The following is a 21805-nucleotide window of genomic DNA, read 5'->3' on the forward strand; positions in this document are numbered from 1 at the left end:
CACAAACATGTTGATAACGGTCATAGGGCCTGATTTGGGAATAGAGTAAGAAAGAGCAAGTAACTGTGGGCCTAATTCAGCAGTGCACGCTATATGCTAGTGCACTGCTGATCGCAGATTCCCGATGTTCGGGAATCTGCAAAGGCGCCAGACCCATTCTGCACATGTGCAGAACAGGTCTGCGAGGCCGCACGTAAACTGTCAGCAGACTGTCAGTGATTGACAGTCTGCTGCCGTTTGGGGGCGGTGAGGGGGCGGCAATGCCCTCCGTTTCCCAAAACAGAGCCATGACGTGTACTGCTACATCTGAGAGGCGTGTCATAATACTGACTTACATCACAAAGCAGTTAGTAAGAAATACTTATTGATGAAAACACACTGATACTATTCAGGAAATGCATGTAGCCATAGGGATCTTCATGCCTAATAACCAATACAGGGAAATTATACTAATGATCCCATTTTAATATAGCTCAGTTTTTTAATATACATAATAATTCATAATGGGGGTAGGGTGCAATCAGGGAGATTACTACACTCATCAGGGAGACAGGGAGATTGCTACTATTTCAGGGAAATGTAGGATTAATCGGGACCATGGTGAGCATTCGGAGCTAGTTGCAGCCCTTGGGGTTGCCTTAACCCGGCACAAGAACAGTGCTCAGTGGTAGCTGAAATACATGCAGGTGACGTGTACAATGACGCTACTTTGCTAATTATGCAAACCATTTAAACTGAATTTTGGTGGCCTGCCATGCCTGCGTTCGCACATCCACTTCCCTGTTCACAAGCACCTTCCCCTGTTACTACCCACAAACGGCACTATCTGTCACTCAAAGCAGCGATCTGATAGTGGCTTACAATCAACCAAAATCAGATCGCAACGAATGGCTTGAGCACACGCACTGCGAATTATACGCATGCGCAGATGGGCGAAAATCGCTCGGTGCGAGCGATCGCGCCTTAGCGAGTGGGTCTGAATCAGATCCTTAGTTCCACATATGCAGTGCAGGAAAAATTATGGACAACTTGAGTTCAACACTGCATCTCCCTCAAAATAACTGCAGAAGCTTTACATATACTGTACATTATACAAAGAGGGCCTGATTCAGAGATTTACACATATGCAAACGCAACTGCGATCTCTTATGGTTCACATTAACGAAAATATGCTAATGTCTTCCTGAGCTTACCCGAGCATAGGGACGCCCACTGCTGCCTTCTAAGATCTGTCTGACAACATGCAACAGCATAAACATCAGGAACATCGACGCAGATCAGGCAGCCACGCAGCTTCTAAGTCAAGTCTGACCTGTCTCAAACACTGAATCTCTCCTGACATGCTGAGAGCTATACTGCTGCATAGGAGATTGCAATAGCTGATTTATGCATGCCCGTGAAACGGTGTATAATCGGTCAGACACGCTTGCTTTTCCTTAACCACCCTGTTACCTCCTCTACTTTGCGAGTGATTCATCTGTGCTGGCTCAATACTTTGCGAGTGAATCATCTGTGCTGGCACAATCCCAACCAATCACTGTACATGCGCGTACTGCTTACACGCATGCACAATGGCTAAACATCGCTCAATCTGCGTAAATGTCGGCAATGTGTAAATCTCTGAATCAGGCTCAGACGCAACAGGTTTGCTTGAGAAATGTAACATAATACACTAATAATGGAATCTGACTGATTTAGAAGATATTGTGCACTTGCAGCAATGTCAGTTTGCCTAGTTTGCCATGAGTATGTGAAATCACACACCACTACATTAGGTTCAGCACAGTGTTATGAACTCGACAGACCATGTCCGCATTCACACATACATTTATGCTGTTGAATAGCTTAAATATCATCATTTTCCCCCTATTTGATGGTATGATGGTGAGTACATGTGAATCAAACTCCTTGTACACAATAAGGCTGATTCTGAGTTTGGAGCAAAAAATACAGAAAGTAACTTTGCACCTTGACAAAACCATGTGGCAATGCAGGTGGGGGAGATGTAACATGCAGGGAGAGTTATGCTGGGTACACACTGGACGATACATCGGTCTACTGCACATGCAGGTGTATCAGACAGCACATGCGTGAGAGGCTATTACTGGGGAGGGATCTGGAGGATTCCTCTCTTGGTAAATTATGTGATATGTAACCTATCGGCTACAGTGGCGTTAACGTATGGTGCCAAGCACCGGAAGCTTGGTAAATCTCACAATTTAACAGCCCCCATAGAAACCTATGGAGGCTGCTATTGCAATCGGAAATAGAGATATCTCCAATATCTGCTATGGCATCCCCTAACCGCTCTGGGGACAGTGGCAGTGAATACTTACACTTGGCAGGCAGGGCCAGATTAAGGTTTGCGGGGCCACTATCAATATAATTGTATTAAAACTATATATATATATTTGTGAAGGAGAGCTGCATGGAAATACAGGCAGGCAGGACAGGGAGTCAATGTGCTTGGGCAGGTGTGTAGGTTCCGTATATTGTATATACATATATATATATATATACACACCACACATGTATATATTTACATACTTACACATTAATACATACATATATTCACACAGAAAAAACACACACACACACACATATATATATATATATATATATATATATACCACACATGCATGTGTCACACATACATTACACACACACATTCATACATACACACACAAGTCACACACACTTACCTTGAAGCATCTGCACTGGTTGTTGTGGAAGGGATGGGGATGGGACCTGGGAGGAAGGCACCATGTTATTAAGCTCCGCCCCCATGCGATGATTCCTGGGTCAGTTGGAAAAAGGTGGGGCCAAATTACACAATTTTAATGGAATTGCATCATATTGGCTCCGCCTCCAACATATTGACCCGTTAATTGCAACATTTTGCATGGTGCCTGCACTGGTGCAGCTGCTGCAGTGTGGGGGCCTCCTAGGTGTGGGGGCCCTGGGACGACCGCCCCTATCACCCCCCTATAATCCAGCCCTTTTGGCAGGTATTCTTCCAAAAAATGTTTTGGAGGTATTTCCCGCACATTTTTTTTACTAAAAATGTATTTGCACCCATTGCATTGCAACATTGTTTGTCCAGGTGCAAAGTTACTATTTTTTATTTTTAGTTTGCTCCCATTTCAGAATCAGCCTCTTTGCCTGTAATCAGTAAAGGAAGTAATTGTATTGGCTGAACCAACATTTATGTAAATGCAGTTTATATCTTTGTGTGTCAGTGATGTCACTAGTTCTTCTTATAGGCTGCTTTCTCACACATATTGGTTGTCTGTCTCCATTGTCTGTATGAGTTGGGAATACCTCAAGACTGAAGGACTTATTAAATCTTTCACATTGTTTCAAATATGATAATTAAGTCCTCTGCAATTTGGTCTCCATGGTTGGACAATTAGGAGGTTTTGACCCTATCTTCACATATTGCGGCTAATTCTGGAGCAATTCAACTACCCCGCACGTGTTCCCTTAGTCGGACTAAACCTCGCAGCTCATGGAGGTCCGAGGTAAAGGCCGTGGGAAAACAACAAAATCGGATTCACGCGCGGGGGAAAAACCCATTGATTCCACAGTTTATGCGAAATCAGTGGATTTCCCCTCACGAATCCTGATTTTTCGGTGTGGGAAAAAGGCTATTTCATTGAATAGCCTTTCCCCGCGCTGTGGGAATTTTTATGGTAATAAGTCGCACGGGTCAACCCGTGGCTAATTGAGTACCCCCGATAGTCTCTCTCAACACATATCTGATATCCAGGGTGCCTGGGCGGCCCCTGTATTTAGAAATGTAACTTGTGATAATCCATTCTATTATTTATTTATATTTTGATACATTTGTAAAAGCTCTTGAGCATATTGTATGGTACCTTGCATTGCCACTCTCCCCCTCCTTTTCCTTCCTTTTTCCTGTCTGCACCTCATCCCATAACCAACTGTCTGATGCTTTTTTTAATAAAAAAGTTAATTGTTTCTGTGTACATAAATTCATTTCTGCAGCCATAGTATTCCTACACGTACTTTACACTGGCTGTTTGGTTTCATAACAACCATTATCATTTCTTTATAGTAAGTGTAGATATTGTCTCTCTTCATTGACCTTTCCAGAGTGTTTTCCACATGTTGGCTGCTGAAGCTGGGATTGTATATTCACGCACTGGAACAATGCACCCAGTATAGTAGACAATACTCCCATGCAGTCATAAAAACTGCTAACAGCCAGGGCTGCAATCATAAAACTGTCATACATTTTACCCATACTTGCCGACTCTCTCTGATTGTCAGGGAGACTCCCTGAAATAGTAGCAAGCTCCCTGACTCCCTGAAGAATCTAGCAATCTCCCTGATTGATACTAGTCCCCATTATGATGCTGTTATATATATATATATATATATATATATATACATATATGAAAACAGATATATAAATTCAAATGGGATTAGTATCATTCCCTTCATTGGTTTTAAGGCACAGTGGCCCCCATTTAACAATGAACCATAACCCCTAACCCGTTAAAGGAGTTATGCTACCCTTTGTGGATTTAACAAACAGTGGTAATCTAAGATTACCGCTGTTTGTCACAGCATCACTCTAGTCATCTTTTAAATGGCGAGAGCGATGCGCTCCTCATTGCCGGCAATGGAGACCCAGTGGTGCCTTTCCGGTTTCGGCGAAGCCTTCCAGGCACTGCCAGGTCCCTGTGTCATGCAAATGCGCAGACGGACCGTCACGCATGCACATAACACTGGAGCCCCGTCACTGGCGGCGTTAGGCTGCCAGCAGCCCAGCAGAGGACCTCACTGAGGACGAGGTAAGTATTGGTAAATAAAAGTTCATTTTTTGTTAGTATCACAGCGATACTAAACAAAACAACCTACTGATATTTGCCTTCATTGTTAAATGGGGGCCAATGATCCCTATGGCTACAAGTGCATTTTATGAAAAGTATCAGTGTGTTTTCATCAACAAGTAGAACTTACTCACTGCTTTGGGACTCATTTACATTTGGATATAAATACATTTTATGACACGCAGTACACGTCCACTTTACTGCTCATAGGTGTTACTTTCACAATCTCCCTGAAATGCTTTTTCAAAAGTAGGCAAGTATGATTTTACCCCCAGTGACGTGCGGTGAGGTCAATGGCTTGGGAGGCACACATGGACATGGGGTCTGAGTACTGGGAGCCTGTCTCATCCCCTACTCACTGTAACTCTCCCCTCACTACACTAAGCTTCGGTGTCCACTGATTCTCCTACCTAAATCACTGTCTTCTCTTGCTGCTGCTGAGGTCCGATCTCTAAACACTGCAGTCCACTTCCTGATCACATCAGTGCACAAGGCATGCCCCTCATACTCAGAGATATGCCTTTATTAGCTCTCTTTCTGTGCAGCTTACTGCCCCTGGTGTGGCCCTGCCCCCAGCTCTGCAAGCAGTGTCTGACTATACAGAAGCCAGGCTAAGCTGTTACTGCCTCATCTCTCATCTCCCTGCAGTCCTACGGGGCTCCACAAGCTGGTGAGTGTTAACTATAAAAATTATTACAATAAACAAAGAAGATGTTTATAAGTTATACATATCTTTTTTGTATTATTCTAATCAATTTTATATCAAAACACAGGAGTATGACATGGGAGGCAGCTCTGCCTCCCCTGTCTGCACGTCCCTGTTTACCCCTTATTCTTGGATAAGGTGTTTTAACACGAAAATACTAGAGCCCCATTCCTACAGAGCAACTCTGAACAAGACATTATTATTTCTAAGGCACGTCTCTTTTGCTTACCCGTAATATGCATGGCACCCAGAATAACAAGGCAGACATACCTGGGATGGACCCGTGTACAAAATCCTGGGAGCAACTCGGGATTGCAATGTGAAAGGGATATAAAATAGTGATATCTGAGTGCACGCGCTCAGAGGCCATTGTATCAGCATGCTTGCCGACTTATAAATTATCCTCCCTGGGAAAAGCATGGGGAGGAGAAGCAGATATTTAAAAAGGGGCGGGGCTAAATAACATGATTCTCATAGAATTGCATCATGAGGCCCTGCCCCCAATGCACGGACCCGTCGATCCCCGGTCATTCTGCCCACTTCACTAGGAAATGGGCTAAATGTGAGAGAAGTGCCTACCCTTCCGGGGGTGCAGGGGATTACCCATAAAAGCCTCCCGCAACTTCTTGGAGGGTAGGCATGTATGTGTATCAGGTACACATGAATACCTGCTCATTAATACAGATATCTTATCACCCAATCATGCAAATGCAACTCAATCCATAAAATCATGCTCAGACATGTTCAAGAGATTACTGTCATTTTGCAGTGACAACTTTCATCTTGTTATACTGTGTTAACACTGCAATTTATCAATGTGACACCTGCTGGAGAAGCCCTGTCAGTATAATGCGGTTGTGAAAATCCAGTGCCCTACCAATCTTTACAGCACATGTGCAAGATGATAAGGCAGCTGATCTTCTGGGATTTTCACGCACAACAGTCTTTACAGATTATATTATATAATAAGAATGGTTCATAAAACGAAAAAAATATTCAAAGTGCGGCAATTCTGTGGGTGAAAATACCTTGATGTCTGTTGAGAAAGGCTAGACGGTTTCATGCTGACAAGAAAGGGACAGTAACTTCAATAATCATGCATCAGAGTGGACGAGCTACAGCAGTTGTAGACCACACCGGGTTAGACTCCTACCAGGTAAGAAAAGGAATATGAGGCTTCAGTGTGCTCCGACTGACCAAGACTGGACAGTGGAAGCTTGGATAAATGTTGCTTGGTGTGCCGAATCATGACTTTATACTGTGACATGCTGATGGTAAGGTCAGAATTTGGTGTAAACAACATGGTACCATCTTGACGTCCATCAATTGTCCAAGCTGATGGTGACGGTAAATGTTTTCTTGGCACTCTCTTAATACCATTACAGCATTGTTTAAATGTCACAGCCTACCTGGGTATTGCTGCTGACCACCGCTGACCCATCCTCTAATAGCTACTGCCTGCACAATAACGTGATATGTAACAAAGCACTCTGCCGGGCACGCTGACAATACGGCTCTCCCCTCCGGGTTCACAGAGAGCCGTCCCGCTGCCGGAGACTCCAGGAACACAGGTAGATATTTCATCACTGTTCTAACCGGGACGCCGGCACACAGTGGCTATACACAGAGCAAGTTCAGTTCCAATCACGGGGACATGACTGTGTGATTCTTACCAATCCAGCTCTTCTACCTGTAGGATTTTATATCTATACCACTGGAGTTTTGCTATTTATGAAGGACCTATTGCCTTTATACCTATGCAGGTTTACCTATATGCTTGTGGCTGACACAGATGCTCCAAGTGCATGACGCTTTCTCATTAAGCCTTTCTTTTACTAACATCTGCTATTTTCATTCTATGCAAACCGATCTGCACTAATAAACTCACTATTTCTATATCTTTGAAGTTCTCGGTATCAAATTGAACTTTTCAGTATGCATCTATTTGGCTGATCCTGGTTTTAACAATATTATATCTTTATATTGTCTTATATTTTGTAAATTGTATTCTATGTATGTGTCTTAAGCGATATTAAATACAATATACCTTTGTTCAGCGCTCTAACATGTCATCTCAAGCTGGTTCCACAAAGATGGTAATCAAAGGACGTGTGTGTGGTGTGTGTCACTCATCTATGTTATGGAGTTGGGAAGGACTTGTACCAATGCAGGAATAATAATAATAATATATATATATATATATATTAGGGGTGTGCACCGGACACTTTTCGTGTTTTGTGTTTTGGTTTTGGATCTGGATCTTTCTTCGTGTTTTGGATCTGGATTGGTTTTGCCAAAACCACCCTTCCGTGTTTTGGGTTCTGGGTTTTGTGTTTTGGATCTGGATTTTTTCTTAAAAAATAAAAAAAACCCGCTAAAATCACATAAATGGGCCTTTTTTTGTTCCTACGCTATTGTCGTTTGTCCCCTGTATTTAAGCACACCCAGCACTGGGTCACTAATGCCCGGGGCTGGTTGCTCTTTTTTTGGGGGGGAGGACGCCATTTTTTTCTCTTTTTACACAGGTTTTTTTTTTTTTATTTACCACAGCAGCACAGACGGGTCTCACGGACCCGTTAGTGCTCTGTGTCAATGACACAGATGCAAGTAGCACGGATCTCCTGGTCCGTGCGTGCATCTGTGTCATTGAAATACACAGCAGCACAGACGGGTCTCACTGACCCATCTGTGCTCTGTGTCACTGTCAATCACACAGATGCATGTAGCACGGATCTCACGAGTCCGTGCTACATGCAAATGAGCACCATAATGCTGATTGGCTGAGAGCCGTGACAGACGGCTCTGTCAGCCAATCAGCACTTTGCCCATTAAAGGCAAAGGCATTTTTTTTTAAATGGCCGCTCGAGGCAAAACCTCGAGATCCGACAGCAGATCTCGAGGTTTTGCCTCGGGAGAGGGATCCGGGGCAGACAGGGAGATCCGAGCTTGGGCTCGGATCGCCCCGGATCCCCGAAGTTCGGGTGGGTTCGGTTCTCAGGGAACCGAACCCGCTCATCCCTAATATATATATATATATATATATATACACGTTAGAGTAAAATGACATTACATTTATTAGAGTAGAAATACACAGCAATAAATATACACTCACATTTCATATGAATATATTACATAAGCCTTTTCCCCATTATTAACTTTCTCTTCACAGCGTGCACTGTTTTTTCTTCCCAATTGTTTATTCTTGGTCAACAATAAGCATAATGTCAGTAAGAGGAAGGGGATATAATGAGGGAACTACCTCTAAATAACAGACCTCCCCACCTGTTCGCAGAAGAAAGCTTGTAATAATTCTTATATAACATCTCACCAGCGAACACTGTTGTAATTCCAAAGCACGTTGTTTCTTGTTATAGATGAGTGCAATACCTTATCCTCATCCACAATAATTAGACTTTTAAAACAGTCTACACTATATTTGATTTTTTTATGTTTTATTGGGTCAGCGAGCTCCAGAACACCCAATACATCCTATACTCATATATATACATACATACAATACTGTGCAAAGGTTTTAGGCAGGTGTGGAAGAAATGCTGCAAAGTAAGCATGCTTTAAAAAATAAAAGTGTTAAAAGTTTATTTTTACAAACAAACAAAATGCCAAGTGAATGAAAAGATCGAACTGAAATGAAATCTAAATCAAATTAATATTTGGTGTTACCACCAATTGCCTTAAAAAAAAAACATCAATACTTCTAGGTACACTTGCACAAAGTCAGGGATTTTGTAGGATTATAGTCAGGTGTACGATTAACCATTCATACCAAACAGGTGATAATGATCATCATTTTCATATGTAGGTTGAAACGGAATCAGTATGTAATACCGCCGGCCGCTAACCCTACTCCCTACCCTAACCCTCCTTTGGGGGTGCCTAACCACCCCCTAAGTGCCAACCCTAATCCCCTTCTAAGTGCCTAAACCTAACCCCCCCTTCTCCACAGCCTAAACCTAGTCTCTCTGGGGGGGTGCCTAACCCTAACCTCCCCCCAGAGGTGCCTAACCCTAAATCCCCCTTCACCTAGCCTAAACCTAACCCTCCTGGGGTGGGGTGTCTAACCCAAAGTTTCCCCGGAGCCCTAAAGCCTCACCCACATCCCCCCCCCCGCAGCTGTCCGCTTCTGGCTTACCTTCGTTCTGTATGCCGGGCGCTGGGCTCCCGGCATAGGTCTAATGATAGGCGTCGGGATTTCGATGCCTGTCATTAGTACCGTGCCAGGATTAGACAGTCGGGAAGCCAGCGGTCGGCAGTTCGACCGTCGGCTTCCTCACTGCATCACGTTGAAGCACAGTCATTAACTCAAACAGAAACAGCTGTGTATGAGGCTTAAAACTGGGCAGGGAACAGCCAAACTCTGCTAAAAGGTGAGGTTGTGGAAGACCTTCTCATGTCACAGGTCATACGCCATGGAAAAACTGAGCACAGCAACAAGACACAAGGTAGTTATACTGCATTAGCAAGGTCTCTCCCAGGCAGTGGCATCCCTCGCGGTGGCTTGGGGGCGCTGGCAGGTGGGGGGGCGCGGGGGCAGCAGTATAACTAATCCAGGCCGCTGGCAAATCCATTGATGCTGGCAGAAGAATCCTTCAGGGGCGGATTGTGCCACTGGGAACTCAGCAGAGTTCCCGCTGGGCCGGCTCCGTCCTCCCTTAAGTTGCTTGCAGCCGGACTGATTTGGCTGCATGGCTGGCTGCCGTGTGATCGGAGCTCAGCTCCGATTAGCAGCATTTCCCCTTTAGTCTCCAGGGACCGCTTCTGCGCGTGTGCAGAAGCTCTCTATGAAGCCAAAGGATAATGGCCGAGGGGGAGCTGATGCGCATACCTGGCTACAGCAGTTACTCCCATGGGCCATTGCGGAGCCTCCTCACTTCACCGCACCGAGTCCAGCTGGGATCCCGGGCCCGGACCCATCTCGTTCCTATCAGTGTCACTCAGCAACAAGAGGAGGAGGAGGTAAGTAAGGCTATATCATCTCTTCACTGTACATGCAACTTGTAATGTACATGTGTTTTTCACTTTTACACTGTATATATATATATATATATATATATATATACACATACATACATATAATCTCACAATGTACATCTAACTTTTACTGACTGTGACACTGTATAGTGTACATAATATAATATTATACAGATATATTGGTTAATATATACATATACTGTATACAGTGTGACAGTCAGTAAAACTTAGAAGTACACTCCAAAAATATACTGGTAGGTTAATTGGCTCCCAACAAAATTAACCCTAGTGTGTGTGCACGCTTGTGGTAGGGAATATAGATTGTAAACTCCACTGAGGCAGGGACTGATGTGAATGGCCAAATATTCTCTGTAAAGCGCTGCGGAATATGTGTGCGCTATATAAATAACTGGTAATGGTAATAATACATTGTGAGATGATTATATATATATATATATATATACTGTATATCTATATATATGTATATATATATATATATATAAATATATAATCGACCTCTCACACTCCTCTCCCCCTCACCACCAACAATTGCGGGGGGTAGGGGGCGCCAGAAATTTTTTGGCAGGGGGGAGCAAAATTTATAGTTACGCCACTGCTCTCAGGCAAAGATTTCAAAGCAGACTGGGGTTTCAAGATGTACTGTTCAAGCTCTTTAGAAGAAGCACAAAGAAACGGGCAACATTGAAGACCGTAGATGCAGTGGTCAGCCAAGAAAACTTAGCGCATCAGATGAAAGACCAATCATGCTTACTTCCCTTCAAAATCGGAGATGTTCAGCAGCGCCATCAGCTCAGAACTGGCAGAAACCAGTAGGATCCAGGTACACCCATCTACTGATCAAGAAGTCTGGCCAGAAGTGGTCTTCATGGAAAAATTGCGGTCAAAAAACCATAGCTTCGGCGTGGAAACAAGGCCAAGCGACTCAACTATGCACGAAAACATAGGAACTGGGGTGCAGAAATATGGCAGTAGGTGCTTTGGACTGAAATTGAATTTGAAATATTTGGCTGTAACAGAAGGCAGTTTGTTCAAGAAGGGCTGGAGAGCAGTACAGTAATGGGGATGCAGTCACAATCCCGACGGCAGAATGCCGGCTACGGATGTATAATCCCGACGCCGGAATCCAGAACAACACAGGACTGAATGAGGTAAGTACGGTCCGCGCGTCCTCATAGCCACGGGTAGGGGGGGGGTAGGTTTAGGGCACCCCGGGGAAATTTAGGGTTAGCTCACCCCCAAGAGGGTTACTGTTAGGCTAGGGGAAGGGGGGCTTAGGGTTAGGTACCCCCCGGGAGGGTTAGGTTTAGGGTGCGGGGAGGTTAGGTTTAGGTAGCCCATGGGGGAGGTTAGGTTTAGGCACTAAGGGGGGAGATTATGGTTAGGCACCCCTAAAGGAGGGTTAGGGTGGGGGAAGAGGGGAGGGTTATGTAGTTTACTCACCTCCGTCGGGATCTCCGCTGTTCGGCCTGCCGGTGTCGGCATTTTGACCACCAGGCTCTCGTCCGGCGGTCATTCATACCGATCCCCAATAATGAGTGTCTGCAAGCAACAGTGAAGCATGGTGGAGGTTCCTTGCAAGTTTGGGGCTGCATTTCAGAAAATGGAATTGGGGATTTGGTCAGGATTAATGGTGTCCTCAATGCTGAGAAATACAGACAGGTACTTATCCATCATGCAGTACCATCAGGGAGGTGTCTGATTGGCTCCAAATTTATTCTGAAGCAGGACAATGACCCCAAACATACAGGCAATGTCATTAAGAACTATATACAGTGTAAAGAACAACAAGGAGTCCTGGATGTGACGATATGACCACCACTGAGCCCTGATCTCAACATCATCGAGTCTGTCTGGGATTACATGAAGAGACAGAAGGATTTCAGCAAGCCTACATCCACAGAAGATCTGTGGTTAGTTCTCCAAGATGTTTTGAACAACCTTCCTGCAAGTTCCTTCAAAAAATGTGTGCAAGTGTACCTAGAAGACTTGTTGCTGTCTTGAAGGCAAAGGGTGGTCACACCAAATATTGATTTGATTTCGATTTCTCTTCTGTTCATTCACTTTGCATTTTAATTGATAAAAATAAACTATTAACACTTCTATTTTTGAAAGCATTCGTACCATAACTGCCTAAAACTTTTGCACAGCACTGTATATACACACGCACACATATAACACACCCAGTACCTGCCTGCAGCAAAGTCAATGTCACAAACTATCCATAGCTCTCGGTTCAACACTCAAAGAAGAACCCTAAAGGCATCATTTCTGCTGACATATGCTGTACCTGCTCACACCCTTTACAATCTAAAACTAAAGTATGTAGTAACAATGGGAAAGGAGTTGTAAGAAACGACCATTGTATAATTTATGTACCCTATCACACAACTATTTACCATGCAGCAACATGTAGAGATACATTACACTGTAATGAAGCTATTTAGCCAAGCAATGCAGTGAGATAAATTTTCTGTGGTCACAATTGCCAATACTAAGGGAAGTCAGAAAAGCAAATTAACTCCTTTAGCAGCTAACTGCATGGGCCATGAAAGTGTATAAGTTAAATTGTTATGTCACCATACAGAATGGACAAGCATGTTTGACCCTATGCAGATCTTCAAATCTTTTTTTGATCCCGTATAATTATAGATATGCACCTTTCCATGCCCACCTCATGTTGGCACATGTAGCACTTGGATTGTAAGCTCTTCTCACAAGTAAACTCCACCGTCATAATTTCCAGCAGTCAAATTATTAAACACTGCAAACAATGCTCTGCTTAATTTGTGTGCTCTAAAAATTATTTGTAAATGATTAAAAAAGAATCTATTCTGCAGGTGCAAAGGCGGTATTAGTAATTAGTTATATAAATAATTATCTACTGTCCCAGGTATGCACTTGTATAATAATACACTATATTGTCAGTGGTTCCAGTTCTGCAGAGCACGTTATAATGCCCATTGACTAACAGGCACATACAAGACAAGTTAGCAACGCAATATTATATGTAGTATAAAATAAAATAAGGATGCAAATACAAATGAGAGCAAGAAATGTAATAAAAATCCGAACACAAACTTATTGGACCGTCTGTCTGTTTCACTAACCTGGAAATCCTGACTGTAGCCAAATATTTAACCCTTACAGTCTGCCTTGTTACAGTACACTTTGAACTTGACACGCTTTGGGAAGGGTATGGGACCCTATTTCTCTTGTACAACACTAAGGAGCACATTGGTACTTTGTAAAAAAAGTAATTAAAGTAGCCTGTAATGCTAACCTCCTGTTTATTGGTGCAGCTCAGGTACTGCTGCTATTCCATCCTCTACTTCCTTTTTCCATGTTATTGTATGTTTGAATTTCCATGTACAGTAAAAGTTAAATTTTTTTTCCTAATAGAGATCTACGAAAAAAATGTTCATAGAGCTTACCAGTCAGGGGTAAAATGTGCATAGAGCTTACCAGTCAGGGGTAAAATGTGCATAGAGCTTACCTGTCAGGGGTAAAATGTGCATAGAGCTTACCAGTCAGGGGTAAAATGTGCATAGAGCTTACCTGTCAGGGGTAAAATGTGCATAGAGCTTACCAGTCGGGGTAAAATGTGCATAGAGCTTACCAGTCAGGGGTAACATGTGCATATAGCTTACCAGTCAGGAGTAAAATGTGCATAGAGCTTACCAGTCAGGAGTAAAATGTGCATAGAGCTTACCAGTCAGGGGTAAAATGTGCATAGACTAGAGCTTACCTGTCAGGGGTAAAATGTGCATAGAGCTTACCAGTCAGGGGTAAAATGTGCATAGAGCTTACCAGTCAGGGGTAAAATGTGCATAGAGCTTACCAGTCAGGGGTAACATGTGCATATAGCTTACCAGTCAGGAGTAAAATGTGCATAGACTAGAGCTTACCTGTCAGGGGTAAAATGTGCATAGAGCTTACCAGTCAGGGGTAAAATGTGCATAGAGCTTACCAGTCAGGGTAAAATGTGCATAGAGCTTACCTGTCAGGGGTAAAATGTGCATAGAGCTTACCAGTCAGGGGTAAAATGTTCATAGAGCTTACCTGTCAGGGGTAAAATGTGCATAGAGCTTACCAGTCAGGGGTAAAATGTGCATAGAGCTTACCTGTCAGGGGTAAAATGTGCATAGACTAGAGCTTACCAGTCGGGGTAAAATGTGCATAGAGCTTACCAGTCGGGGGTAAAATGTGCATAGAGCTTACCAGTCGGGGTAAAATGTGCATAGAGCTTACCAGTCGGGGGTAAAATGTGCATAGAGCTTACCAGTCGGGGTAAAATGTGCATAGAGCTTACCTGTCAGGAGTAAAATGTGCATAGAGCTTACCAGTCGGGGGTAAAATGTGCATAGAGCTTACCAGTCGGGGTAAAATGTGCATAGAGCTTACCAGTCGGGGGTAAAATGTGCATAGAGCTTACCAGTCAGGGGTAAAATGTGCATAGAGCTTACCTGTCAGGGGTAAAATGTGCATAGAGCTTACCAGTCAGGGGTAAAATGTGCATAGAGCTTACCAGTCAGGGGTAAAATGTGCATAGAGCTTACCTGTCAGGGGTAAAATGTGCATAGAGCTTACCAGTCAGGGGTAAAATGTGCATAGAGCTTACCTGTCAGGGGTAAAATGTGCATAGAGCTTACCAGTCAGGGGTAAAATGTGCATAGAGCTTACCAGTCAGGGGTAAAATGTGCATAGAGCTTACCAGTCGGGGTAAAATGTGCATATAGCTTACCAGTCAGGGGTAACATGTGCATATAGCTTACCAGTCAGGAGTAAAATGTGCATAGAGCTTACCAGTCAGGGGTAAAATGTGCATATAGCTTACCTGTCAGGAGTAAAATGTGCATAGAGCTTACCAGTCAGGGGTAAAATGTGCATAGACTAGAGCTTACCTGTCAGGGGTAAAATGTGCATAGAGCTTACCAGTCAGGGGTAAAATGTGCATAGAGCTTACCAGTCAGGGGTAAAATGTGCATAGAGCTTACCAGTCAGGGGTAACATGTGCATATAGCTTACCAGTCAGGAGTAAAATGTGCATAGACTAGAGCTTACCTGTCAGGGGTAAAATGTGCATAGAGCTTACCAGTCAGGGGTAAAATGTGCATAGAGCTTACCAGTCAGGGTAAAATGTGCATAGAGCTTACCTGTCAGGGGTAAAATGTGCATAGAGCTTACCAGTCAGGGGTAAAATGTGCATAGAGCTTACCTGTCAGGGGTAAAATGTGCATAGAGCTTACCAGTCAGGGGTAAAATGTGCATAGAGCTTACCTGTCAGGGGTAAAATGTGCATAGACTAGAGCTTACCAGTCGGGGTAAAATGTGCATAGAGCTTACCAGTCGGGGGTAAAATGTGCATAGAGCTTACCAGTCGGGGTAAAATGTGCATAGAGCTTACCAGTCGGGGGTAAAATGTGCATAGAGCTTACCAGTCGGGGTAAAATGTGCATAGAGCTTACCTGTCAGGAGTAAAATGTGCATAGAGCTTACCAGTCGGGGGTAAAATGTGCATAGAGCTTACCAGTCGGGGTAAAATGTGCATAGAGCTTACCAGTCGGGGGTAAAATGTGCATAGAGCTTACCAGTCAGGGGTAAAATGTGCATAGAGCTTACCTGTCAGGGGTAAAATGTGCATAGAGCTTACCAGTCGGGGTAAAATGTGCATAGAGCTTACCAGTCAGGGGTAAAATGTGCATAGAGCTTACCAGTCAGGGGTAAAATGTGCATAGAGCTTACCAGTCAGGGGTAAAATGTGCATAGAGCTTACCAGTCAGGGGTAAAATGTGCATAGAGCTTACCTGTCAGGGGTAAAATGTGCATAGAGCTTACCAGTCGGGGTAAAATGTGCATAGAGCTTACCAGTCAGGGGTAAAATGTGCATAGAGCTTACCAGTCAGGGGTAAAATGTGCATAGAGCTTACCAGTCAGGGGTAAAATGTGCATAGAGCTTACCAGTCAGGGGTAAAATGTGCATAGAGCTTACCTGTCAGGGGTAAAATGTGCATAGAGCTTACCAGTCGGGGTAAAATGTGCATAGAGCTTACCAGTCAGGGGTAAAATGTGCATAGAGCTTACCAGTCAGGGGTAAAATGTGCATAGAGCTTACCAGTCAGGGGTAAAATGTGCATAGAGCTTACCTGTCAGGGGTTTCCTCCAAATCAGAACCAAAGCCCAACTATCTCTATAAGTTCTAACTCCTGCGCAGCCAGGTAGGAATGTATTGCCAAATCTCGGCTCTGCCCTTTTGTAATCCTTCACGGCTGATGGTATCCTATTCAAAACAAGGTCCAGAGGGAGAATTTGGAGCTCAGTCTCCTGCAGGAGAGACAGGTCCTTCCCTCTCCTTTTGTGTAAAGTGCAGAAGTGAGAGAGTTATATGGAGAGGCTGTGCGTGACTCAGACCTTGCTCTGCTGCTGTCTCTGACATTCCTCAGGGCTGTGAGCACACCTGGAGGGCAGGTACACAGGAGGAGGAACAGCCCTTCCTCACCATCTACCCCCCTCCTCCGAGCCCTCTCACTGTCTCGGCCAGACTGGGTAATGCTGGGAGTTAGCCACAAGGACTGAGCTGAATCCAGAGTTACAGAAAAAAATAATGATTGTTTGGGGGGGGGGGAGAGGAGGAGGCATGGAGGGGGCAGGGGGAGAACAAAAGGCAAAACAGTGCATGAAGCTGTCCTCCCCCTATGTTGGCAATACAGAATTTTGATCCACCGAACAGCTACTACTACGCTTCATTGGTTTTTAGACTGAAGAGTTTTGCTGCAAGTGTCAGAAACATGTATTGTATATAGGTCTTATTTCATGTGCAACCGAACTGTCCTTGAAGTGAAAAAAGTGCTTTGATTGATTCTCCGACTCCTAATTATTCTGCAGAAAAACTATACACCAGATTTCCTGCAGAAAAACTATACACCAGATTTCCCGGCTTCTTATCTAGCTCATGTTTGCAGCCATGCAATGACAGTCTCACTCACTACAAAGCATCGATCAGTGTGTGGCCGGACTATGCGCTTCTACATTGGATCTTGGTGCAGCAATTCTGGGCTTCAGTAGTTATCTGATATCTGCGTCTGAATCAGGGATGAGTCATCAGATACACGATATAAAATAACTGCATGCAATAGGAGGTGGCTAATAATGTCCTTTGTTTATACAGCAGGATTTATTCTACCTTACTGTATAATGGATTGAGAGCAGGTGGAAATAGTTGTAAGCAGTTTATAGTTATACAACAGAGCTGTAAATGTATGATGACACAACACAGGCTGTATAGTCATATGTACATAGCAAATATCGGTAGGTATAAAGTATAATTACTATTTCTGTGGAATTTGTAATTTTGATTAGAAGACTCACAAAGGGTCTACTCTCTACTCTCTCTATGCTTAGAGAAAAGCCACTGTCATGTATCAACTAAAATAATCCCAGTATCACGTGTTATAGATAAGTCAAAGGAGCCTATGCATCAAAGCTTGATGATAGATAAAATTGTGAGATATAAATCACCAACCAGTTTCTTAAGCTGGGTACACACTGACAGATACATTGGCCGATCAATTGATCGGCCAATATATCTGGGGCCCGTCGGCCAGTGTGTACAAACGATATGTCTGTGAACTGCGTTGTTCACAGACATATCACATTGGCTGTGCTGCACAGCCGATGGACAGATATGTCTGCAGACCACCCGTACACACACAGCGGCAGCCGCCAGGAGGGGGGTGGGACACGCCATCGGCCACCGGGTCCCGCCCCCTGGCCGCTGGGGGCACAAGCAGATGATGGCCGTTCAGTGTGTATGAACGACCATCATCTGCAGATATAGCTGTCAGGTGTGTACCCACCATAACTTACATTTCATAGGGTGTGTTTGAAAAATGACAGGAGCTGATTGGTTAATACTTTTTCTCTCAAAATGTTATCTATCATCAAGCTTTGATACATAGGCCCAAAAATGTGAATAATGACAAGATTGTAGAAATGCATAATCAGTTGTATAATAATAATATGAATATGGCCATATGGAATCCTTTCTATTCTTGCAACAGGTGACCAGAGTGTAACTAGCTCATGTAGTTATTATTATGTTTAATAATGGGATGTAGTTAAATGACCGGCGGTCGCAATGCCGCCGGTCAAAATCCCGATGGCTAATGCCCGATGGGGGATTTAAGATAGGCATCGAAATGGACGAAGCTGGAACACAGAAGGACGCCGGACCGAACGAGATAAGTTCGAGGCACCCTTAGTGTAATCACAGGGGGGGGGGGACGGTTAGCTTAAGGCACCACTGTGTTAGGCATCCCCCGGGGAGGGTTAGGGTTAGGCTAGGGGAAGGGGGTGTTAGGGTTAGGCGCCACTGGGGGGAGGTTAGGTTTAGAGTGCGGGAAGGGGGGGTTAGGATTAGGCACCCCCGGGGGGATTTAGGGTTAGGCAACACCTTAGGACTTTTAGGTTTAGGCGCCCCTTAGGGAGAGTTAAGGTTAGGGGGGGACAGGGGAGGGTAATAGTACTTACCTGCCCCAGTCGGGATCTTCATCCTGTCGGGCACCCGCAGTCTGTATTTGAACCGGCTAAACAGCCACTGGCATTTCAATACCATTCCTTTAATAACATTTGTTTATTATTATTATTATTATTATTATTATTATTATTATTATTATTATTATGTGATTCTCCCTTTCTAGTCTGAAGGATCACCATAACTTTTCATTCCTTAATTGCTATACTTGGGGACTTTATTCCTGCCCAGTGCTGTGGGATATCTGGCTATTGGGTTTTTGGGGCAGGATATTTTGCCTGATAAGACAGGGTGGAGGTGATGATATAGACCAGGGACTTACAGGATTTGTATGCTGAGGGTGCATTTCACAGACCTCTGTCGCTCTCCTACCCTGCAGCTATAAATTTTAACCCATTTCCCCTTCACTTCTTAAATTCTTTTGAACCTTTCTGGTTAGCCCTCATGGTCAGTTTTTTCCTGCTTACCAGTAAAGCCAGAGATAATATAAACTTCAATACATATCTTCACTTTCCTAGATAAACATTTAGGACATTGATTGTGTTTAACCCTTACACTTTTATTGTGAATAGACTCACATTTATATCAATTACATTTCTCATTAAAAAAAAGATCTGTTCTATCCTGAAGTATATGTTCTTATTTTGCAGTGATTTGTTACATCATGTACAGTAAAACTGGGTATAGTGCCTTCTACTAAATCAAATACCTAATTATTATGAAGATAAACAACCATGATTACTAACTGACAGTAAATGGTCAGCATGAACAATTAGATATATGTTTGGCTATTAGTAATTATAAAATACACATAATTAAATAAACTAAACATGACAAAAGCACAATATTGAATGTAGCATTCACCACACTAGTTGCTTAGGGTCTAGTCCCCTATTTTCAGTCACATTTTCTGCTAGATGATGCTACTTTCACTTTTGCTGCACTCTACAAGAACACGTGTCAGTAAAATAAATGATGGACTCAAAAAGTTTTTGAAATTTTTTTAAGGAATGGATATCAGAACTTTCTTTTTTATCAAGTGCAACACATTCTGTAGCTCCTTTTTATAGTGTGCAGTCTGGCAATGGGCGGGAGCTTAGGGGCCTGTTTCCGTGTTTAACCCTGCACAGATTCCCGAGAGTTATTTGAATAATAATTGAGCGCCTTGAAGTTATTGTGCTGAGCAGGCGGTGACCTTTGAGCAGTGATGGGACAGAATGTGTGGGAATAGGAGAGCCAAAGCAGCTATTCTTCCTTTCCTACCAGAAGCAGCAAAATATTCCTAATAATATCCTTAGAGGAAAAGAGTGGGCATTTGGAGTGTGCTTTGCCTTTGTCACTGGTGACAAAACACACAGACTCAGGAGTGGCAGTCTGTCAATCACTTGAATATTGCCTCAGCCAGCCAGCTTCTTACTTTCATGTACAGTGATTAGGACTATTCCAGATAGTGTTTAGCACCACTCTTAGGGCTCTATTTACTACAATCCGCATTAAAGTGCAGATAGTAGTGTGATATTTACGACTGAATTCGCATTGCGAATTCAGGCAATATCACAGGGATTTATTACAAATCCCTTGCAGGGACAGAGCTTGTGATAAAGCTCTGTTCCTGCGAATCCCCTCCACAGCCTTATCACTGTATTTTTCAGAAAAAATACAGTGACAAGGTTCCGCGCATGCGCCGCCCATCCGCCGCTACACCCCCCCGCGCGTGGCCGCAGCTCCCATGACCCCTCCCCCCACCTGCTACCCCTCTCACGGCCAACCCCCTCCACCCGCGAACACCCCTTACTTTTACTTCCGGTCAGCTGGTCTCCCACCCTGCACTGTGACTTGGTCAGCTGTTTAATGCAGCAGCTGACCAGGGTCACAGTGCAGGAGCCGGGAGACCAGCTGACCGAAGGGAGGACATCACCGGAACACCGATCACTGGCCCTGGACTCAGGTTAGTGGTTTTTTTTGCAGTGATCAGCTTGTGGTCTGTTTAGAACACACAGCTGATCACTGGGTCCGGTTCCCGGCTCTGCTCTGTCTATCATAGGCAAAACTAGAGATCTGGTAATGCGTGGCCCCAGTTTTAGCTCCATGTCAGATATTGGTAAAAAACACCAGTGACATACTTCCCCATGGTATCACCCAGTGTAGGGAGCTATGTTGCGTGCTGCCAAAAGGGGGCATGGCCTCGTGATCAGGGGGCGTGGTCACTTGAAAAAGGGGAATGGCCTCGCAGCCCGAACACCAGTGGTCTGATGTGTGAAAGAAGTATGGGTGAGCACTGTGCAGTGCTGGGTCCCTCACACTGTCAGGAGCCGAATGCTGCATTTAATGCTACAGGGCAGCACCCAGCTCCTGTCACCCCTAGGCGGGTTTTTGGGACCCCAGTTTGAAAGTCTTTTCTTACCTATATGGCGGTTTCTCTGCAATGGGGAACCTCTGAGGAATTTGAGCCTAACTGGGCAGCGTCTTCAGCCGGTATTCACTATTCATGTAGGAGATCACATTGTCTGGAAGATGCCTGTTTACGTAGAAATATAACCCATGTCATCATCATAACCAGATAATATATACTGTAGTAACAGAAGCTTTTGTGCAGGAAAAATTTGAATTGCCCTGATCAAACTTCTGTGTCTCTCCAAGCTCCCCTGTTACTCCAGGACCCCCAATGTCTCCATCCCCAGGCCCCTGTGGTTCTCCAGT

General features: G+C 44.0%; 1 protein-coding gene across 4 annotated transcripts in view; it reads right to left on the minus strand.

Annotated features, from left to right (window-relative positions):
- The window catches only part of ITGB4 (integrin subunit beta 4), a 114093-nt gene extending 97142 nt beyond the window's left edge, over nt 1-16951 (minus strand). For 3 of the 4 annotated variants that reach the window (XM_088482542.1, XM_088482540.1, XM_088482539.1), the window contains exon 1: nt 16719-16801. The gene's annotated coding sequence lies outside the window, so the exon portion shown is untranslated. Of the gene's footprint in view, nt 1-16718 lie in introns of all 4 variants that reach the window. The other variant, XM_088482541.1, reaches the window with a different exon arrangement.
- Nucleotides 16952-21805: the final 4854 nt, after the last annotated feature.

The sequence above is a fragment of the Taudactylus pleione genome, unplaced genomic scaffold, assembly GCF_031769625.1.
Source record: "Taudactylus pleione unplaced genomic scaffold, aTauple2 ptg000290l, whole genome shotgun sequence".
Classification (NCBI taxonomy): domain Eukaryota; kingdom Metazoa; phylum Chordata; class Amphibia; order Anura; family Myobatrachidae; genus Taudactylus; species Taudactylus pleione.